A 15,173-nucleotide genomic window follows, 5' to 3' on the forward strand; every position below is an offset into this window, starting at 1 on the left:
TCTCTGTCTCCTGTTAGTCATAACAAGTAGGGAGGAGGGGAGTTGGGCGGTAGCGCAGTGGGTTAAAGGCACATGGCGCAAAGTGCAAGGACCAGTGTAAGGAGCCCAGTTCAAGCCCCCAGCTCCCCACCTGCAGGGGAGTCCCTTCACAGGCGGTGAAGCAGGTTTGCAGGTGTCTATCTTTCTCTCCCCCTCTCTGCATTTCTCTCTGTTGTATCCAACAACAAACAACAAAAATAATAACCACAATAAGGCTACAACAAGGGCAACAAAAGGGAAAAAAAAAGGCCTCCAGGAGCATTGGATTCATGGTATAGGCACTGAGCCCCAGTAATAACCCTGGAGGGGGAAAAAAAAAGCTAAAAAAGAATTAAAATAAGTAAAACAAGTAGGGAGATGGAGAAAGCAAAAGAAAACCCTTTCTCTCAACTTTTCCTTGTCTCAGTAACCAGAGTGAGACTTTAGTATCTCTTGGTATTAACTGGTATAGACTAGGTGTGATTTTGAAGTGCCACATGAGCAAAAACCAGCATTCTGGAGACTCAACCTGTCCCAACTCCTTTTCCTTAATTACTTAGGAGGGATAAGAGGAGTCCTCCTTTTCTCTTCTAGAAATCCCTAGTTCCAAAAAAAGAGGAAAAAGATTCAATCCTCTACTGCCCTTATCTCCTTTCTGAATCTGAATCTTTGAAAAGGTGCTTTTACTTTCATGAAAACCACACATAGACTTTTCAGTCTTATAAAGGAACCAAATCAGCAATATGTATTTTCATTCCTTATCAAAGAAGCAGTATTTACGAATCAAAGCCTTACATTAGGGACACCACTCACTGACTTTAGTCACAGATCACTGTCTTTCAAAAGTCCTTCTGGCTTTTTTTTTTTTTTTTTTGCCTCCAGGGTTACTGCTGGAACTTGGTGACAGCACTATGAATCCATCTATTGTGAAGAGACCCCACTGCAGGTGGGAAACAGGTGCTCAAACCCAGGTCCTTGCACATAGTAAGTACTATGTGTCCTTGCTTAATCAGGTGTGCTGGTTGGTGTTCCACTGCCCTCTCCTCCCTTATCTAAATGTAGCTGTTTAATGGGTTCCCTTTCAGATTCGTTCCTTGCTTCTATTTCATCCACTTCCCTGGCTTTAGCATCCACCTATGTTTTAATGACTCTAGGGAGCCTAACCTTCCAATTCTCATTGGATGGTTTCCTGAGACCTCAAAGTTCACAGGGGCAAGAGTCCCCGCTCCTAGATTTGAGGCCCACTCATCCCTCCTTTAGGCCAGAAACTTAAAGAGATCCCTTGTCCTTGCTTCACACAGTTGATCTGCTTCCCATTCTACTGTCTTATTTTATTTAATAATTTCCTAACCCTCTTGTCTCAAATGAAGCTACAGCTTTACCCCCTTCCACGTCTACTCTTTGCCTATAGGAAATGGGAACTTACCAGACATAAAATGCCTTTGTATGCAGGAAGTGGTATAGCAGATGAAGCATTGGATTCTAAAGCCCAAGGTCCCAAGTTTAACACCTGGAACCACATATTGTCTCTTAAAAATGAGAGTAAAGAGTACTGCCTGTGGTAAGTACCAGGAGAGTCCACTGACTTTTACAAATTATTTTTCTTCAATCCATCTTTCTGTCTCTCTCTTCCAAGTACCAGGAGAGTCCACTGACTTATACAAATTATTTTCCTTCAATCCATCTTTCTTGTCTCTCTCTTCCTACCAGGGTTATTGCTGGGGCTTCCACCACTTCTGGTTACCATTAATTTTCTTTCTAATAGAGAGAGAGACAAAAAGAGGATGGGAGAGGGAGAAAGGCCTGCAGCAGTGTTTGAATTCAGGTCCTCACCCCAAAACATTTGTTTTTGCTGCCACTAGGTTAGCAAAGTGGTTTTATTTTTACTTTAATCACTGGATATTTCACAATCTATCTTCAAGTCTCTAGGACCCCTAAGAAGTATAATCTTTTCAAAGACCTATAATATTTTTAACAGACCATGCTTTTCCATCAATAGGAATCTTTTTATAACTTTTCCTTTTTCATAGGTCTTAATCCAGAGGCCCAACTATCACTTAGAAAGTTAACTCCAGGGGCCAGTGGTGGCACATCTGGTTGAGCACACTTGTTATTGTGTGACCCCAGTCCCTGCCTGCAGGGGGAAGCTTTATGAGTGGTGAAACAGAGGGGCAAGTGTCTCTCCCTCTTTCGCTCTCAACCTCTCTCTGTCCCATCAACTAAATAAGAAAGTTAAGTACATGAAATTAATTGCAGACTTTTAGTATAGGTATGAAGATACATTACTCACCCCTGGAGATAGACCACACTGCCTTCTGTAGGTTCTGAAAAGGTTGTGTACGGGGAAGCAATTACAGAAGCCAGACCTTCTACCTTCTGCAACCCTCAATGACCCTGGGTCCATGCTCCCAGAGGGATAGAGAATGGGAAAGCTATCAGGGGAGGGGGTGGGTTATGGAGATTGGTGGTGGGAATTGTGTGGAGTTGTACCCCTCCTACCTTATGGTTTTGTTAATTAATCCTTTCTTAAATTAAAAAAAAAAAAAAAAAAAAAAAAGGTTGTGTACCCATTCCCAAACTAGAAACTTTGGTTTCAGGCTAAAGTCCAGACTTCTCAGCATGGAATGAATATTATGTCCTGCATGGGCTGGTCATCTGCCAGCATTTTTCACTGTCTCCACTCCCCCTCTCACCTCCCACTCCTACTTATCCCCACCCTTCACTACAGGCCCTTGTACATGCTGGTTTGTTTGCTCAGGTTGGGATGTTCCTTCATTCTTTCTCTTTCTTTCCTTCTTTTGTTTTCTTTCTTGTAGGCCTAATTTTTACCATGCAATATAAACTACCATTTTCTTCCAAGAACACCTTATGTCACTACCTACAGAAAGGTTGGTAAGCTGGGTGTGAGTTTTCTTGCCTTCCTAAAGCCAGCTTAGCTCACTCTCTTACCATCTACCTCTTAAATTTCCAAACTGGAGTGGGGGTGGAAGGTTAAAAGTATCTAAACTCAAAGTAATGTCCATAAAAATTATAACTGACCATTACTTGCATAGCACTTACACAGTGAGAGAACCCAATTCATAATGTACATTTCTGTAGTGTTTTCTTGGAAGAAATTGGGTGCTTATATGTAATTTACATTTTCCAGAAGTTTTTTATTTTTTTATTTTACCAGAGCACTGCTCAGCCCTGGCTTATGTTGCTGCGTGGGATTTTGGCATAACCATTATACTATCTACAGCCGTCCAGTGTTTTCTATGTTAATAACACAAACATCATCTTGTTACAGAAATGTAAGGGAATTTTTGACTTTCTCCACTTTCCTTTTATATTTAGATGTCACGTGGAGTTAATGCATTTAATAAATTCTGTAATCAATTTAAAAATGCAGTTCTGATATTCTGCAGTCCAGCACATCTGCTGGTTTATTTCAATCATTGCCTCTGGTTCAGGCAACACAGTCCATCACGTTATGTCCTTGAAAGTCTCCAACTCCGCAGGAAAAGGTTCCCACTTTTTACATGTACACCGTGCTCTGACTAATCTGCTCGTGAAGCCCACTGGGTCTACAGCACAGGCTCTAACTCTCAGACCTGTTTGTTTTTCCATTACAAAAGTTGTGTTTTGATTGCTACGTCCAGACAGACGGAACTCCCGGTCGTTTCTTGAGACGACGGATCTGAGCAAAGTGCATTTTCAGGCTGGTAACTTAACTACTTATAAATAGCGTTTACCGCGCTGAGTCAGTCACCCAAACTCCTGTTACCCCAAATAGTTTCTAAAGACTGATGGAATAGCATCCCCCGCAGCGGCGACAAGACTCCAAGTATACACCAGCGGGAGCTGGTAAGCTAACCCGGTGTAGCTGAGCGGGTCTGCAGGCACCAGAAGCCCCAGCGACTCGAGACCAGCCGGAGCTTCGAGCCGAGGACCTAGCGCGCGCGGAGGGCGCTCTGCGACGCGCTCGTACTTGGCCGCGGCCTCCCGGAGTTGGTCCCCGCCCTCCAGAGCTCCGAGCCGCAGGGGGCCAGCACCAGTCTCCACCCTGAGCCTCCCGCTCACACAAAGGGGCGCGCAGGGAGGGGGCGGCCGCGGCTCCAGCTCAGCACCCGGGCCCAGCATTTGGAGCAGTAGGGAAAGCACCAAGGGGGATAAGATCGTAAGGAAACCCCGGCCCATCTGCCTCCCACACCCACACAGCGAAATGGCTGCAGGCCTCTGGGACTGGGGTCTTGTGGGAGCAGAGGTGGGGGAGGGAGCGGAAGTGCCACCCCCTGCAGTCAGGGGATGGTGACGTCACCTACTGTTAGCCTGTAGCGGGGGCGTCTGCCTCTCACGTGACCCAGCCCCTCCTTCGAATGCGGCGCGCGCTCCCTCCCCCAGCCCGAACTCCCACCTCTCTTCCGCCCCTTCTCCCCAACTTTCGCCCTCCCTGCTCCGGCGGGGCTGTCAACAGCGCCAGCTCCACCCCCTCCCCCGCGCCCGGAGTAACCGCCACGGCCGCGCAGCGCGCACTCAGGTTCCAGACTCCAGGAGAACGTGGCCCCCAGTCCCCACATTGCCCCCCAATTCCTGGCGCGCTGGGTGCGTAGGTGTCGGAGCCCGGCTGTGCGGCGGAGTGCGGCGACGGCTCGTCCCCGCACAACCTCCTACGGCAGCCGCAGGACGGGGCGGAGACGCCAGGTCCGAGCTTGGAGAGGGCGAGGCGCGCTCGGCGGCCTCTCATCCCAGGCGCTTCTTCTCCACCAGGGTCGGTTCCCTGGAAGGCGAGGCAGCCCGGAGCCGGCCCTCGACCTCCGCGCGGCCGCCGGTGCCCCCCGAGGCTGCCGCCTCCACTCCCCCAGCAACCTGGACAGAGCGCGCCAGCCCCGCTGGGCTCTGCTTCGGCTCCGGGCGCACGACGAGGGGACAGCGCCGACCTCTTCCTGGAGCGCTCGCCCACCCCGCCGTGGGCTGCTGGGCTTGCATATTGGTGGCGGTCACTGCTGCGCCTCGCTCTATTTCCTTAGTTTCCTTCTAAAAAGTGGAGGCTTGGGGGAGGGAAAAGAATCCCTACTATAGAAAGGAGCGGCGCGGACTGACCTGTCATCGGCGGAGGAGGAAGACCCCCCAGTCCGGGCGAGCTCTCGAGCCCGCGCAGGGACTGCTCGGAGCCTGGGCTTCTGGGGCGGCGCAGCGGCAGCGGTGCCCGAGCCAGGTGTCCCCTCTCGGCGAGGCCCGCGCTGCCGCTGCTGCTCCCGCCCCCTCCCCGGCGCCACACTCCCCGCCCTGCCGCCGGGGACCAGGGAACCCCTCAGCTCGATATTTTGTGCAGTTTCAGCAAAGCTCCGAGGAAGTTGGTTCTTTTGTTCCACTATTTATAGATTGCGTCAACATTGCGAAAAGGAGAAGGCGGAGCGGCGGCCCCTCCCCCTCCCCCGCCAGCTCCTAGGAGAGAAAAGCCCCAGCACACGACCTGAGTACACAGCGCGCCAGCCACCCCCCAACCCCCCGCCCGCCGGACTTGAGCTGCCAACCGCGTCACGTGCCCGCCCGGGAAAACCAGCTCCCCGGGGCTCAGTGGTGGCAGAGGCTGCTTGGTTCAGCTGTGTGCCCGGCTTGCGGGCTCTGGCCGCGGCTTACACGTCGGGCATATCGTGGGCACTCATGGCCGAGCCGCCGGGCGGGAACCCCTAGGCACGCAAGTCCTGCGTGTACTCGCCCGCGTCCAGCGCTCCCGCCCTTACTCCCCCTCCCTCCTCGGGAGCGCCGCCGCCCCGGCGCGGAGTGCGCGCTCGGGCCTCGCCCCTGAGCCCGAGGCCTGACTGGTTCTGCGTGCAGTCGTTCCGCCAGGCGCTGGCATGGCCGCCCCTTCTGACCCCCGCACAAGCGGGCGAGGGTGGCGGCTGAGGAGCGCGGGGGCGACCCGGCGAGGCTGGCGCTCAGGCCGACCGAGCGCGGTGCGGCCGTTCCGAGAGGGCGCAGACGCTCGCCCTCCTCCGCAGGTGCAGCAGGGGCGCTGCGAGACTCACTTCTTGCTTCCCGGACGGTTGGAGGCGGGAGAGTTTGCAGACCCAAGCCGCAGTGGGGGTGGGGAGGGCACAGAGCTTTCCAGGCCCGAGTAGAAGTTAGAACTGTGACTAAAACATTCGAACTTTCCTTCAAAACCTGATGAGGAAACGAATAGGCCCCGCCATCATCCCCAAAATGAAACTTAGCTCCCTGCGGGCCTAAAAGCCTCTGCTTCTGAGCTGTTGTAAACAAGGAGGGCGGTAAATACCGAGAGGAAGGCCTTAAACCAAAACCAAGGGCAAGTAGCTAGTTTGAGTGGGATTTACTTTCACAGCAGTCAAGCCCCTAACTGGTTTGTTTAGACTACAATTTAGCTTTCTAGTCAGAATTAAATAAATATAGTCCATTGGAGACAAGCAGGGGCTGAGCTGGGACTAGTGTAGGAAACGTGTGGGACCTTTCCTGACAGTTGTACAGTATGATAAACAGTCTGGGAGGATTATGTTATTCTCTGAGGAGTTTGGGGAAGTACTTCCCTTGCATTCGTCCTCGTTGGGGCTCAAATGCAGGCCTCGGGAGACAGAACAGGATTCTACAGTGGTCGCTGGCCCTAGGACTGGGTTTCCTGACCTCGAGCTGGGTTCTCTCTAAACAGACACTGCTTTCACACAGGCTAGAAGGCACACTAGTTAAATCTGCCTGGAGTTGAGGAACTTGCAGGTTTGCTCTCTCTTTTCCCTGTGTCTCCCTCCTTTGCCCCAAGAGGAAAACCTTAGGCCATGGGTGCTTCCCTCCCTGTAAGGAGGCGAGGTGGAGTAAAGCAAGCAGATGCTTTAGTTACTGACTATGCAAAATTCAAGATGCTGAGAGGGCCCCTCAGTAATTTGGATGTCCCTTGGGTCCCCTCAATACCTGGAGGAGCTCAGAGTCTCGTGTGGGAGTAAGCTTTTATTTTTCAGGTTCTGGCATATTTCGTCTGGATCTCCTTACAATTTAGTCAAAGGCCCTAGCCACACTTTCCCTAGTCCTGACATTACATTAATATATGAAACATACAGCCCGCACAAGAAGGCAAATTTATTTCCGCGCCAATTTTATTGCATCAGTACCTATAAACTACATTTCTTTGCTGGAAGGAAACAAGCAGGGCCTCCTGGCACTTTTTGCCTCCGTAAAGGAAAGAGGTGCGGAAGGCCTGGGATTCAGCCTTCCTCCCTACTTCCCCTGCTTAGGCTTCCGGCCTAGCCGCGGGGTCTCAGCCACTTGGTCCAGACTCACACTCTTCCGCCCCTCCCCCCCCATCTCACCCCAACTTTCTTTTTCCGAAGTCTTCCCTGCAGCATAGGGGAGGGAATGAAAGCAAAACGAAAGCTCAGTCTGCACCAGTCCCGGTGCGCAGACTCTGTGGCACGCAGCCGTGGGAGGTCCAGAGCTGGGGGTCTTGAGGCAAAGGGAAGCAAAGGTTGGGTCTAGAGTTGTGCGGAAACCTCGTGGGGGAAGTGGGCCCTGGAGCACGTCTAGAAGCTTGTAGGAACCCACTCTTCTACTAAAGAAAAGTGAAGGTTGATTATAATATACCAGCCCCCGTAGAGACCGAGATTCAATTAAAATTCGGGGCTGATCAGGACCTCCTGGAGGAAACTCAAATAAAAAAGGTGGTGTCTTGGAGGCGAGTGTTGTACACCCACTCCCACCCCCACCCCCACCCCAACCCTGCAGGCGGATCCTGAGGAGAGAAAGGCTGGGGCAAGTTGAACTTGGCAGGTCACAGAGACCTTTGGAGATTTGAGGCCCATGAAGGTAATGGTGTTGTCCCCACTGAGCTAGAATAAGCACCCCCTATTTTCTGCATAACCAGAGTTCTCAGCGTTATACAGAACTCAAGTAACTTTGGTGACATCGCCCTGGGTCCACACTCTTCCCTAGCAGGTTGTCACTATGGTGGGTGCAAAATCGGTGGCAGGCTAAAAATTTTTTTCAGTTAAAGGGAAGCGTGAAAATACTCACCTCATACTTTCATCCACAAAGGGGAGAGTCCATCTCTTAGAGATGGCAGCTAGTTCCAGTGGTCAGATAAAATTTGTCCTTGTTCCTCCCAGTGTCGCAGTGAAGCAATATTAGAAGGCCGGCCTACAGCTTTGCCTATGCAGTAAATTTGTTGTGACCCCCTACACCCTTTACCCTAATACACAACTCTTTTTTTTTTTTTTTTTTTAGTGACTTCTTTGTTGCAGCTATATGTGTGTTCTGGCAGATGCTAAAAAAATCACTTGATCTTAAATGAGTCAAATAGAGAAACTTTTCCATGATTGTACTTCTGCAGTTCTGTCTTTGGCACCTAACTCAGCTGTTTTACCTCTAATTGTTAAGTGGGGCTTTCGTTCCGTGTTCTTTTGCTCACTAAGGAGGCAGAGTTGGAATTGTGTACTTGTTTGTGTTTAACCTTCACACCTCTGCTTATTCATTTCACCAACAGACCTCTAAGAACAGCTATTTATATATTTTTAAAGATGCAAAGCAGAGTCCACATAGGCAAATCCTGGGGGGTGCAGTTTTGATTTCCTGCTGGTATTTTGCCGGCAACAGAGTAGTCAACCCAAGACTACTTTTGCTCATTTATATCTCTCCCCTCTTCACCACAACTGAAAATACCAAAAGATTCGAACTGAAAAAGAAAAAAAAAAAATCTCCAAGCAAACATACCTGGCCCACTTCACTCACTTTTCTTACAATCAAGAGTCAGGATCTACAGGTGAAAGCAGACAAACCACTAGGATATTGCTTTTGGAAAGAGCTGTTTCTTAAAAAGAAAGAAAAAAAAATTCAGTAAAAAAAAATTTTTTTTTTGACATAACAGACTGTTAAGTATGCCTGCTTTCACCACCCTTGCCCTTTGGTTTCATTTGTGGTCACCGAACTAACGTTTTTTTTTTGTAGATATTCCCTCTTGTAACTTGTTTTTTGGGGAGAGATGCTCCATCATACTATCTTGCTAAAAACCGAGTGTCTGTAATTATGGTATTTTTCTTTCACCGCATGTAGAACAAAAAGTACGCACACGGGTTTGAAAGTCTCACTCTACTTTTATTTATTTGTGTTTAATCTCTGCATCCGCAAATGCTTTGCCTGGGCGGGGTTGGCTTCAGTGCCTAAAATGCTAACCCGTCCGGGCAATTCCTTGATTCCTTGAGCCATCGAAAGTTCAGCTTCAAGCATGCCACTGGAACCCGCACCAGAAATCTAGATTTGGAGTCCAGTTTGGAACAAATCTGTACTTTTCACGGTGAAATGGGAACTTACCCAAACGATGCACCTGGCTTTAGATTTTATGGGGAATATGATCTGCAAAAGGGAACGCCTGTTTCAGGCACGGAACATGCCCCCGCGCAGATCCCCGCGGGGCTCCCTCCTGCAGACAGCTCGTGGGGCCCCGCAGGACCTCAGCCAACCTCTGAGCGCCCTGGTTTGGGCTGTTAGCTCCACGCCCGCGCTCTTTCTCCCAGGCCTCGCTTGGGGTCTTTCTCTGAGCGGCTGACAGAGCTTTTAGGCGAGAGGAAAAAGTTGGAGGCTGAAGATCAGATGTCCTTAAAGGGGCTAAGGAAAGGGAGCGGCTTCGCGCAGTCAGTGCCAAGAAATGTGGACACCCCGTGCTCCCCGCGAGGCGAAGAAAACTGTCCTGGGGGAGCACAAGTGTTCCCGAGATTTTGCCAAACTTGTGAATCCAGAGGTAGCATGTCCCCTCTTCCCGCCCATCCCCGGCTTATTTCCCAATTCCCCGCAGACCGCCTTAGGCGTGGACCCAGGCTAGGAGGTGGAGGTGCTGGGGTTGAGGATGGACTTTCTCTCTCCCGCCCCCTCTGCTGCATAAACTTCTAAGGGAATAAAATGACGCGGCGGGGTGGGTGCGGGGAGTAGTACTGGTGTTCAGTCTGGAAAGTGGGGAGAAGGGGGTGAGAGGTGGAGGTTCCGGGAGGTGTGAAGGGGGTTGTTTCTGGTTTCAGGGAAGGTGGTACAAGGGGAGATGCCAGCGACTGCAGGCGTGGGGCGGGCTTCGGGGGAACGCAGCCCTGGTTGGTGCGAGTCCTGGGCCCCCAGGACAAGGTCAAGTGAGGAGAGCGCCGGGAGAAGACACTCCCCCTAGGTTTGCGGGGCTGACCAGGCGCTGAGGTCCGCCAGCCGTCTTCGGAGAGGGCGGGGGCATTTCTCTAGTGTACGTGGAAAAAGTCAACCCAAAGAGCACCCCTCCGGCTGACGGCCCAGTAGCCCCAGTAAAGTACAGAGGCAGTTGGGGGAACCCCTGAGGCTCAGTTCGAACTTTGCAGAGCCCTCCACTTGGTCAAGCGACTTTGGACCTTGATAGCACTCCAGCAGCTGCGCTGATCCCCCCCTTCCAGAACAAAACTCAATAAATGTCTCTCCAAATGAAGGTTGAACTTCTGGCCTCTTTGAAGCCCGGGAGCTACCTGCCGCTGGGCCTTGGGCTCGCGCTTCCGGGGCAGCTCTGGGCTGCAAGCGCGCAACACACCGCGCGCTCCCTCTGGCCCTGCACTGCCCAGGCGTCCTTGCAGGAAACGCACAGTCCAATTTTCGGTCTCCCAGTCAAAACACTTTGGCTGCATCTTGAAATAACTTTTTTTGATAGTCCGGAAAGGAGACGACAAATAGACTTACCATCATGCTTGAGTCAGAGAATCATTTCCCCTGTTTTTTGCATTAGTTGCAGGAACTGAATTATTTATTTATTATTTATTTTGTCATTTACCTGCGGGTCGGCGCTTCAGGATGTGCCTGCCTCCCCTCCTTTCCCACTTTGTCTGGTTGTCAACTCATTTCTCAGTGTTCTTGTTTTGTTTCAAAATTTAGGGTAGTCATTTCCTTCGTCTTCATCGTAATGCATGAAGCTGCCAATCTAACAGCTTTATCAGCTGACAATACAGTCCTCCGTGTTCTTATAACTTAGAACGGGTTATGTTTTCAGTTCCTGATACACAGAAACGGAAAAGTCTTGTTTTACATGTTCCTTTTTTTTTTTTTTTTGCCTCCAGGTTTATTGCTGGGGCTCAGTGCCTGCACTAGGAATCCACTGCTCCTAGAGGCCATTTTTTCCTTTTGTTGTCCTTGTTTATCGTTGTTGTTGTTGTTATTGCTGTCATTGTTGCTGGATAGGACAGAGAGAAATCGAGAGAGGACGGGAAGACAGAGAGGGAGAGAGAAAGACAGACACCTGTAGACCTGCTTCACCGCTTGTGAAGCGACCCTCCAGCAGGTGGGGAGCCAGCAGCTCAAACTGGGATCCTTGAGCTTAGCGCCATGTGCGCTTAACCCACTATGCTACTGCCTGGCCCCCACATTCCTTTTCTTTCTTTTATATTTTTATTCCCACCTTGAATTCTGTATGATTTTCTTTTTACAGTTATAGGTTGCCTTTTCTCCTAAACATATCAGGATTTATTTTTACAGGCACCACAACAGGGAAAATCCAGCTTGGGCTGACTCACCTTCCCGCCCCTCACACCAGACAAACTTAAGGCTAAATGATGTACTCAGACATTCTACATAAATCTCTCCATTAACCATGCAAGTATTGTCACTTCCAAGAAGGAAATAATAAAAACAAAAATTTTGCGAATAATATCAAATTCTGGAAGCTATTTGAAGTCTGGGTGCAGACACTGGGTTTAGTCTTTTTAAAAAGAACTCTTACTGAACAATCATTACTATAACAAAATATATACAGTTAGTACGATCAGGGTGCCTACACATAGTAGGTGTGCAGTGGGTATTTGGTCTCCGCTCTCCCTTTCTTCTGCCCATCCTGGAACTTCTGGCAGGTGATACAGGCATTCCCTACTAGCTTAAGGAAGTTATGCTGAAATTTCACCTATGATTCATGCAGTCTCCACTTAAAAAACACACAGAATTTATCCAGGAAACTTTAATAGTTTAGTAAAACAATGTAAGTCGCTAGACAAAATAAGAAGTATGGTGATTACATACATACAGCTCTGAGACATATAAAATTATTTTGCACTTTTCAGTGGCTGTAATAGGTTAACAATACCATTTTATTTCGTTTACCTATTTCTACAGTAGAAACGAAAATTGTGGGTTCCTGGTCCTCGCGTTCCTGCTAGCGCAGCCTTCACTCACAAACTGATTTATCGACCTCACATTTTTCACAACGCAAAAATTATCTCGACATAGGTCAGCTATCCACTTCTGAGGCTTGAGCTCATTTCTTTCCATATAAAATATAAAAGGAGAGAATAGTGAAGGAGGGCGGAGAAAACGTGTCCTCCCGCTTCTCCTGCCCCGGCTTAATAGTTTTTTGCAGAAGAGTCTGGGAGTGGTTTTGGGGAATCCCTCCGGCCACCTGAAGCATTGGTCCCATGGACGGGGAGTAAACTGTCAGATTTAAGCTTTCTGGCAAATCTGCAAGCTTTTTGAACATAAGAGAATTCCCGCACGTTCGCCTCCGCTTACAGGCTTTCCAGCCAGCCTCCAATAGTTTAATTGTCCGGGCGTACACTGTTGCTCGCGGTTGACCTCGAAGTTTGCAGCTGGTCTCAGGCTCCAGCAGCCTAGCTGCCTGGCGGGGGCGGGGCGGGGGCGGGGGCGTCTGCGCGCTGCTAGCTTCCAGGTGAGCGCGTGGGTGCCGCGAGGCATCTTCCCGCGATACCTTCGCTGCACGCCTAGCTCTTCTCTCCAGACGCGCGCTTTTGGGAAGTCTGTGGGGAGACTGAAGGACTCGGTGTAGGCGTCTTTGGAAAGCTAGAAAAATACTCCATATTTGCACGCTCACAAGAACTTTCCCGCCCGCAGCCCCAGCCCAGTGGTCTGCAAGCCCCGGGTGCTAGTGTGAATCCTCCGCCAGTCCCGCTCCGGGCCCGGCTCTCCTGGAGCCTGAGGCGGGGGCGAGGGTCAAAGTGAGGTCAGAGTGGCGAATTCTCCTCAGAATTGAAAAAAAAAAATTACAAGGCCGACTGCGAAGCGGGGGGGACACGACTCAGTCCTGCGGCCTCTCAACACCCTTCTCAGAGCAGAAAGTCGTGGGTGACTGACGAGGAAACTGGACGGTGCGCCTGTAGGCCGGCGAGGCCCTAACCACAGGGCGACCCGGGGACGCTCGCCCGAAGCCGCACCTCGCGGCCCGCTCAGGCCGCCTGGACCGCGTGGTCTGGGGCCCCGGGTGCCCCCGCGGGCACCTGCACAGCGGGACGGCGCGGCGCAGAGAGCGGGTGGCGCCAGGACGGGCGCGGTCGCTGAGAGAAGCCCCGCGGGCGCCTGAGCAGCTGCCGAGTCCGAGGAGCTTTCAAGCTGGAGCGAGGGGAGCCCGGGGAGCCGCTTCCCAAACTTCGTGGTGCAGGCAAGTCCGGCGGCGGAAGGGACGGGACGGGGCGGGAGGAAGTCTGCTCCGAGCGCAGGCTAGCTGGGACGTCTGGGCGGGATGGCGGGGGCTCACTCACTGGGTGCGGTCGCCTAGCGGGCCCGGCTGGAAATAGTGACGCTCCAGCCAACACCGCACGCGGCCCTGGGGCTGGGCACCGGGCGCTCTGGCCTCAGGCCGTCGGTCGGGGGCCTACAGGGCCTCAGAGAACCTTCCAGATGGCCGGATGGTGGTCACAGGCACCCACCCAGACTCTGACAATTCGTGAGGGTGTTTCCAGGCCTGAGCTACACTGGCACAAGCACGCACACGCGGATTATTTTTCTTTCTCACATTTGCTACCAGTGTGCTCAGGACTGGCGGTTGTCTTGGGATGTTGTATTTTTGCCTGTGGACGTGATTGGCGACTTGCTTCTTTGTTTCAATGAATTAAGACAGCCTAATGTTTCTGCAAAAGACTTTCCTGTCTGAGACTTTGAGGTCCCAGGTTCAATCCTCAGCACCACCATATGCCAGTGCTGAGCAGTGCTCTGGTGTGTGTGTGTGTGTGTGTGTCTCTATATATATATATCTTTTTCTCTGATCTCTATCATTAAAAAAAAAGAGAGAGAAGGTAGATTATAGATTTGGAAGGATTCTTCTGTCCGCTGCTGGCCTGGGCCTGCTCTTCTGAGGAGAGTGTATGTTGTCTAGGTTAGGGGAGGCAGGAGGGTGCAGGGTGGGGTGAACCAGGAAATCGGGTTTGAGCGCCTGTGGAAGGATGCTCATGGTTGGGCAGTTGTCCTCTTTTCACTCTGAGGAATTTTGCTGCCTTGATTAGGATGATAGGGTACATAAGTTCAGTCTAAGGTAGGTGGGACAGGGCAGGAATTCCAGAGACTGAGCGAGGACTGAAAAAAAAAAAAGTATTTTCTTGGCTGAGCTTTTGGTATTATAAAGTTCCTTCCCTTTTGTTTTCCCTTTGCTCTATATTTAAGTGTTTCAAAAATCCTGCCAGAAAGTAGTAATTCGACAAATAGTTATGAGAGCTTTTTGTAAGCCAGACACAGGACTGGGGTAGTGAACAAGACAGTTCCTATCTTCATAGAGCTTACACTTTAATTTTCTCTAGAAGAAAAACCACAGACAATTAAATGAAAACATACCGTGGAAGAGATACATGGGCATAGCCATGGTGTAATGAGGTCTCTATCTGGCGAAGAGCAATGACCAGAGCCATATTTGAGATTATTTACAAGAAACTCAAAATCTCTAGAAGGTAGAGGACAGGAAACTCAGTGAAGGTATACAGATATAATTTCAAGCAAACAGCCTGGACCAAAGAGGAGTTTAAAAGGAGAGCAGTGTATTATGGGGCCTTCATGGTGGTGACACATGAAATGAAACAGAGAGTCTGAGCACACACATTACAGTGTTCAAGCTCCCAGTCCACCTGCAGGGGCTGGAAGCTTCACAAGCTGTGAAGCAGTGTGCAGATGTCTCTCTCCTTTTCTCCCTACTTAACCTATTTCCCTCTCAACTTCTCTCTATCCAAAATACAATATAATAAAATAAAATAAAAAAAATAAACAGGCTGAAGGAGTCGAAGGACTGCGCTGTATCAAACAACCCTTAAGTTTCTCTTCTAGTGCTATGATTTGAAGGACATACTTTTTATTCAAGAGCCTGATGTTTCTGTGCCAGTATACTCAGCCCCTATATGCACATGTATTCACATTCACACACACATACTGAAATAAACACATCTATCTATCTACTGCCCGACTCCCGGAACATC

The 15,173-nt window shown here is 50.3% G+C and overlaps 1 long non-coding RNA gene across 5 annotated transcripts in view; it reads right to left on the bottom strand.

The window, feature by feature from the left end:
- Positions 1–5,479, bottom strand: part of LOC132539459 (uncharacterized) — a 111,223-nt gene extending 105,744 nt beyond the window's left edge. For 2 of the 5 annotated variants that reach the window (XR_009550760.1, XR_009550759.1), the window contains exon 1: positions 5,101–5,478. This is a non-coding gene — a long non-coding RNA (uncharacterized LOC132539459). Of the gene's footprint in view, positions 1–5,100 lie in introns of all 5 variants that reach the window. The other 3 variants (XR_009550758.1, XR_009550756.1, XR_009550757.1) reach the window with 3 other exon arrangements.
- Positions 5,480–15,173: the final 9,694 nt, after the last annotated feature.

Source organism: Erinaceus europaeus, chromosome 7, assembly GCF_950295315.1.
Source record: "Erinaceus europaeus chromosome 7, mEriEur2.1, whole genome shotgun sequence".
NCBI lineage: Eukaryota > Metazoa > Chordata > Mammalia > Eulipotyphla > Erinaceidae > Erinaceus > Erinaceus europaeus.